Source organism: Lithobates pipiens, unplaced genomic scaffold (assembly GCF_037356315.1).
Source record: "Lithobates pipiens isolate NorthernLeopardFrog02 unplaced genomic scaffold, aLitPip1_a1.2 Scaffold_86, whole genome shotgun sequence".
Classification (NCBI taxonomy): Eukaryota; Metazoa; Chordata; class Amphibia; order Anura; family Ranidae; genus Lithobates; species Lithobates pipiens.
In genome coordinates, this window is record NW_027507910.1 from 1 (window position 1) to 7,737 (window position 7,737).

The following is a 7,737-nucleotide window of genomic DNA, read 5'->3' on the forward strand; positions in this document are numbered from 1 at the left end:
CCCCCATCCACCCCCATCATTGTACCATCCCCCCACCCCCCATCATTGTACCATCCCACCCCCCCTCTTTTACCATCCCACCCCATCATTGTACCATCCCCCACCCCCATCATTGTACCATCCCCCACCCCCATCATTGTACCATCCCCCACCCCCATCATTGTACCATCCCCCACCCCCTTCATTGTACCATCCCCCTCATGTACCATCCCCCACCCCCCATCATTGTACCATCCCCACCCCCATCATTGTACCATCCCCCACCCCCATCATTGTACCATCCCCCACCCCCATCATTGTACCATCCCCCACCCCCCATCATTGTACCATCCCCCATCAATCCCCCCATCATTGTACATCCCCCACCCCCATCATTGTACCATCCCCCACCCCCATCATTGTACCATCCCCCACCCCCCATCATTGTACCATCCCCCATCATTGTACCATCCCCCACCCCCATCATTGTACCATCCCCCCATCATTGTACCATCCCCCACCCCCCATCATTGTACCATCCCCCACCCCCCATCATTGTACCATCCCCCACCCCCATCATTGTACCATCCCCCACCCCCCATCATTGTACCATCCCACCCCCATCATTGTACCATCCCCCACCCCCCATCATTGTACCATCCCCCACCCCCCATCATTGTACCATCCCCCACCCCCCATCATTGTACCATCCCCCACCCCCCATCATTGTACCATCCCCCACCCCCCATCATTGTACCATCCCCCACCCCCCATCATTGTACCATCCCCCACCCATCATTGTACCATCCCCCCCCCCCATCATTGTACCATCCCCCACCCCCCATCATTGTACCATCCCCCACCCCCCATCATTGTACCATCCCCCACCCCCATCATTGTACCATCCCCCACCCCCCATCATTGTACCATCCCCCACCCCCCATCATTGTACCATCCCCCACCCCCATCATTGTACCATCCCCCACCCCCATCATTGTACCATCCCCCACCCCCATCATTGTACCATCACCCCCATCATTGTACCATCCCCCACCCCCCATCATTGTACCATCCCCCACCCCCCATCATTGTACCATCCCCCCCACCCCATCATTGTACCATCCCCCACCCCCCATCATTGTACCATCCCCCACCCCCATCATTGTACCATCCCCCCATCATTGTACCATCCCCCACCCCCCATCATTGTACCATCCCCCCACCCCCACCCCATCATTGTACCATCCCCCACCCCCCATCATTGTACCATCCCCCACCCCCATCATTGTACCATCCCCCACCCCCATCATTGTACCATCCCCACCCCATCATTGTACCATCCCCACCCCCATCATTGTACCATCCCCCACCCCCCATCATTGTACCACCCCCCATCATTGTACCACCCCCACCCCCATCATTGTACCATCCCCCACCCCCCATCATTGTACCATCCCCCATCATTGTTACCATCCCCCACCCCCCATCATTGTACCATCCCCCACCCCCATCATTGTACCCTCCCCCCACCCCCATCATTGTACCATCCCCCACCCCCCATCATTGTACCATCCCCCATCCCCCTCATTGTACCATCCCCCACCCCCATCATTGTACCATCCCCCACCCCCCATCATTGTACCACCCCCCATCATTGTACCATCCCCCACCCCCCATCATTGTACCATCCCCCACCCCATCATTGTACCATCCCCCACCCCCATCATTGTACCATCCCCCACCCCCCATCATTGTACCATCCCCCACCCCCCATCATTGTACCATCCCCCATCATTGTACCATCCCCCACCCCCCATCATTGTACCATCCCCCACCCCCCATCATTGTACCATCCCCCACCATTGTACCATCCCCCACCCCCCATCATTGTACCATCCCCCACCCCCCATCATTGTACCATCCCCCACCCCCCATCATTGTACCATCCCCCATCCATTGTACCATCCCCCACCCCCATCATTGTACCATCCCCCATCATTGTACCATCCCCCATCATTGTACCATCCCCCACCCCCCATCATTGTACCATCCCCCACCCCCCCATCATTGTACCATCCCCCACCCCCCTTCATTGTACCATCCCCCACCCCCCATCATTGTACCATCCCCCACCCCCCATCATTGTACCATCCCCCACCCCCCATCATTGTACCACCCCCACCCCCCATCATTGTACCATCCCCCATCATTGTACCATCCCCCACCCCCCATCATTGTACCACCCCCATCCCCCATCATTGTACCACCCCCATCATTGTACCATCCCCCACCCCCATCACTGTACCATCCCCCACCCCCCATCATTGTACCATCCCCCATCATTGTACCATCCCCCACCCCCCATCATTGTACCACCCCCATCCCCCATCATTGTACCATCCCCCACCCCCCATCATTGTACCATCCCCCACCCCCCATCATTGTACCATCCCCCACCATTGTACCATCCCCCACCCCCCATCATTGTACCATCCCCCACCCCCCATCATTGTACCATCCCCCATCATTGTACCATCCCCCACCCCCCATCATTGTACCACCCCCATCCCCCATCATTGTACCATCCCCCACCCCCATCACTGTACCATCCCCCATCCCCCATCATTGTACCACCCCCCACCCCCATCATTGTACCATCCCCCACCCCCCATCATTGTACCATCCCCCACCCCCCATCATTGTACCATCCCCCACCCCCCCATCATTGTACCACCCCCCACCCCCCTTCATTGTACCATCCCCCACCCCCCATCATTGTACCATCCCCCACCCCCCATCATTGTACCATCCCCCATCCCCCATCATTGTACCATCCCCCCACCCCCATCATTGTACCATCCCCCACCCCCCATCATTGTACCATCCCCCACCCCCCATCATTGTACCACCCCCCATCATTGTACCATCCCCCACCCCCCATCATTGTACCATCCCCCACCATTGTACCATCCCCCACCCCCCATCATTGTACCATCCCCCACCATTGTACCATCCCCCACCCCCCATCATTGTACCATCCCCCACCCCCCATCATTGTACCATCCCCCATAATTGTACCATCCCCCACCCCCCATCATTGTACCACCCCCCATCATTGTACCATCCCCCACCCCCCATCATTGTACCATCCCCCACCATTGTACCATCCCCCATCATTGTACCATCCCCCATCATTGTACCATCCCCCACCCCCCATCATTGTACCACCCCCCATCATTGTACCATCCCCCATAATTGTACCATCCCCCACCCCCCATAATTGTACCACCCCCCATCATTGTACCATCCCCCACCCCCCATCATTGTACCATCCCCCATAATTGTACCATCCCCCATCATTGTACCACCCCCCATCATTGTACCATCCCCCACCCCCCATAATTGTACCATCCCCCATCATTGTACCATCCCCCACCCCCCATAATTGTACCACCCCCCACCATTGTACCATCCCCCACCCCCCATCATTGTACCACCCCCCATCATTGTACCATCCCCCACCCCCCATCATTGTACCATCCCCCACCCCCCATCATTGTACCACCCCCCACCCCCCATAATTGTACCATCCCCCACCATTGTACCATCCCCCACCCCCCATCATTGTACCACCCCCCATCATTGTACCACCCCCCATCATTGTACCACCCCCCATCATTGTACCACCCCCCATCATTGTACCATCCCCCATCATTGTACCATCCCCCACCCCCCATCGTTGTACCATCCCCCATCGTTGTACAATCCGTTTGGGTTTGGGGAACCTCTGGGGGGTCCTGGTTTGGGTTTGGGGGACCTCTGGGGAGGTCCTGGTTTGGGGGACCTCTGGGGGGTCCTGGTTTGAGTTGGGGGTGTTCTGGTTTGGTTTGGGGGACCTCTTGGGGGGGCCTGGTTTGGGGAACCTCTGGGGGGGCCCTGGTTTGAGTTGGGGGTGTTCTGGTTTGGTTTGGGGAACCTCTGGGGGAGTCCTGGTTTGGGGGACGTCTGGGGGGGGGGTCCTGGTTTGAGTTGGGGGTGTTCTGGTTTGGTTTGGGGAACCTCTGGGGGGGTCCTGGTTTGGGTTTGGGGGACCTCTGGGGAGGTCCTGGTTTGGGGGACCTCTGGGGGGTCCTGGTTTGAGTTGGGGGTGTTCTGGTTTGGTTTGGGGGACCTCTTGGGGGGTCCTGGTTTGGGGAACCTCTGGGGGGGCCCTGGTTTGATTTGGGGGTGTTCTGGTTTGGTTTGGGGAACCTCTGGGGGGGGGTCCTGGTTTGAGTTGGGGGTGTTCTGGTTTGGTTTGGGGAACCTCTGGGGGGATCCTGGTTTGGGGAACCTCTGGGGGGGGCCCTGGTTTGAGTTGGGGGTGTTCTGGTTTGGTTTGGGGAACCTCTGGGGGAGTCCTGGTTTGGGGGACGTCTGGGGGGTCCTGGTTTGAGTTGGGGGTGTGCAGTGTAGTGGTCAGGATAGTGGACGGTATAGTGTAGTGGTCAGTGTAGTGTAGTGGTCAGGATAGTGTAGTGGACGGTATAGTATAGTGTAGGGGTCAGTGTAGTGGACAGTATAGTATAGTGGTCAGTGTAGTGGACAGTATAGTGTAGTGGTCAGTATAGTATAGTGGTCAGTGTAGTGGACAGTATAGTGTAGTGGTCAGTATAGTATAGTGGTCAGTGTAGTGGACAGTATAGTGTAGTGGTCAGTGTAGTGGACAGTATAGTGTAGTGGTCAGTGTAGTGGACAGTATAGTGTAGTGGACAGTATAGTATAGTGGTCAGTGTAGTGGACAGTATAGTGTAGTGGTCAGTGTAGTGGACAGTATAGTGTAGTGGTCAGGATAGTGGTCAGTGTAGTGGACAGTATAGTGTAGTGGACAGTATAGTGTAGTGGTCAGTGTAGTGGACAGTATAGTGTAGTGGACAGTATAGTATAGTGGTCAGTGTAGTGGACAGTATAGTGTAGTGGTCAGTGTAGTGGACGGTATAGTGTAGTGGACAGTATAGTGTAGTGGTCAGTGTAGTGGACAGTAAAGTGTAGTGGTCAATGTAGTGGACAGTATAGTGTAGTGGTCAGTGTAGTGGACAGTATAGTGTAGTGGACAGTATAGTATAGTGGTCAGTGTAGTGGACAGTATAGTGTAGTGGACAGTATAGTGTAGTGGACAGTATAGTATAGTGTAGTGGTCAGTGTAGTGGACGGTATAGTATAGTGGACGGTATAGTGTAGTGGACGGTATAGTGTAGTGGACAGTATACTGTAGTGGTCAGTGTAGTGGACAGTATAGTGTAGTGGACAGTATAGTGTAGTGGTCAGTGTAGTGGACGGTATAGTGTAGTGGACGGTATAGTGTAGTGGACGGTATAGTGTAGTGGTCAGTGTAGTGGATGGTATAGTGTAGTGGTCAGTGTAGTGGACAGTATAGTATAGTGGTCAGTGTAGTGGACAGTATAGTATAGTGGTCAGTGTAGTGGACGGTATAGTGTAGTGGTCAGTGTAGTGGACGGTATAGTGTAGTGGACGGTATAGTGTAGTGGACGGTATAGTGTAGTGGTCAGTGTAGTGGACAGTATAGTGTAGTGGACAGTATAGTGTAGTGGTCAGTGTAGTGGACGGTATAGTGTAGTGGACGGTATAGTGTAGTGGTCAGTATAGTGGACAGTATAGTGTAGTGGTCAGTGTAGTGGACGGTATAGTGTAGTAGTCAGTGTAGTGGACAGTATAGTATAGTGGTCAGTGTAGTGGACGGTATAGTGTAGTGGACGGTATGGTGTAGTGGTCAGTGTAGTGGACAGTATAGTATAGTGGTCAGTGTAGTGGACGGTATAGTGTAGTGGTCAGTGTAGTGGACGGTATAGTATAGTGGTCAGTGTAGTGGACGGTATAGTGTAGTGGTCAGTGTAGTGGACGGTATAGTGTAGTGGACGGTATAGTGTAGTGGTCAGTGTAGTGGACGGTATAGTATAGTGGTCAGTGTAGTGGACGGTATAGTGTAGTGGTCAGTGTAGTGGACAGTATAGTATAGTGGTCAGTGTAGTGGATGGTATAGTGTAGTGGACGGTATAGTATAGTGGTCAGTGTAGTGGACGGTATAGTGTAGTGGACGGTATAGTGTAGTGGTCAGTGTAGTGGACAGTATAGTATAGTGGTCAGTGTAGTGGACGGTATAGTGTAGTGGTCAGTGTAGTGGACAGTATAGTGTAGTGGTCAGTGTAGTGGACAGTATAGTGTAGTGGTCAGTGTAGTGGACAGTATAGTGTAGTGGACGGTATAGTGTAGTGGGCGGTATAGTGTAGTGGACGGTATAGTATAGTGGACGGTATAGTGTAGTGGACGGTATTGTGTAGTGGACGGTATAGTGTAGTGGACGGTATAGTGTAGTGGACGGTATTGTGTAGTGGACGGTATTGTGTAGTGGACGGTATAGTGTAGTGGACGGTATAGTGTAGTGGACGGTATAGTGTAGTGGACGGTATAGTGTAGTGGACGGTATAGTGTAGTGGACGGTATAGTGTAGTGGACGGTATAGTATAGTGGTCAGTGTAGTGGACGGTATAGTGTAGTGGACGGTATAGTGTAGTGGACGGTATAGTGTAGTGGACAGTATAGTATAGTGGTCAGTGTAGTGGACGGTATAGTGTAGTGGACGGTATAGTATAGTGGACGGTATAGTGTAGTGGACGGTATAGTGTAGTGGACGGTATAGTATAGTGGACTGTATAGTGTAGTGGACGGTATAGTGTAGTGGACGGTATAGTGTAGTGGACGGTATAGTATAGTGGACGGTATAGTGTAGTGGACGGTATAGTGTAGTGGACAGTATAGTATAGTGGACAGTATAGTGTAGTGGACGGTATAGTATAGTGGACGGTATAGTGTAGTGGACGGTATAGTGTAGTGGACGGTATAGTGTAGTGGACGGTATAGTGTAGTGGACGGTATAGTGTAGTGGACGGTATAGTGTAGTGGACGGTATAGTGTAGTGGACGGTATAGTATAGTGGACGGTATAGTGTAGTGGACGGTATAGTATAGTGGACGGTATAGTGTAGTGGACGGTATAGTGTAGTGGACGGTATAGTGTAGTGGACGGTATAGTATAGTGGACGGTATAGTGTAGTGGACGGTATAGTGTAGTGGACGGTATAGTGTAGTGGACGGTATAGTATAGTGGACGGTATAGTGTAGTGGATGGTATAGTGTAGTGGACAGTATAGTATAGTGGACAGTATAGTGTAGTGGACAGTATAGGAATCAGGTAGCTAAGTACTATTGTATTTGATGGGACTCGGGGGGGGGGGTAAAAGTCTATAGGTTAGGGGGCGCAAATGACTTGTCTTGCCCCGGGTGCTGACAATCCACGCTACGTCACTGTGTCCAGGCGATTGCGTCGATCTCCCCGTTCCACGCCATGATTTGGTAACGAGGGTTTGGGCGCTGGCCCTAGGGAAAGGTTCCGCCCCTTCACCTTCCACAACCACAACATCACCTAAAATTGATGAAAAAAGATGTATTTAGAAATAAGCGGCACACATAGATTACCTGAAGCTGGGGTGCCAGACACTCACCTGGTGGGGTGCCCATCCCACCCACTTCCTCCCCCCTCTCCTTCCTCCACATTCTCGCGGGTGGGGTGGGGGTGGGGCTTACTTCCCATTCATGCTGGTGAGGTCGGGGGGTCCCTGGGATCCGAGTCTTTTCTCCGCTATGAGAATGATATAAAAGGTGGACTCAGCACTAGGGATGAGCCGAACACCCCCCGGTTCGC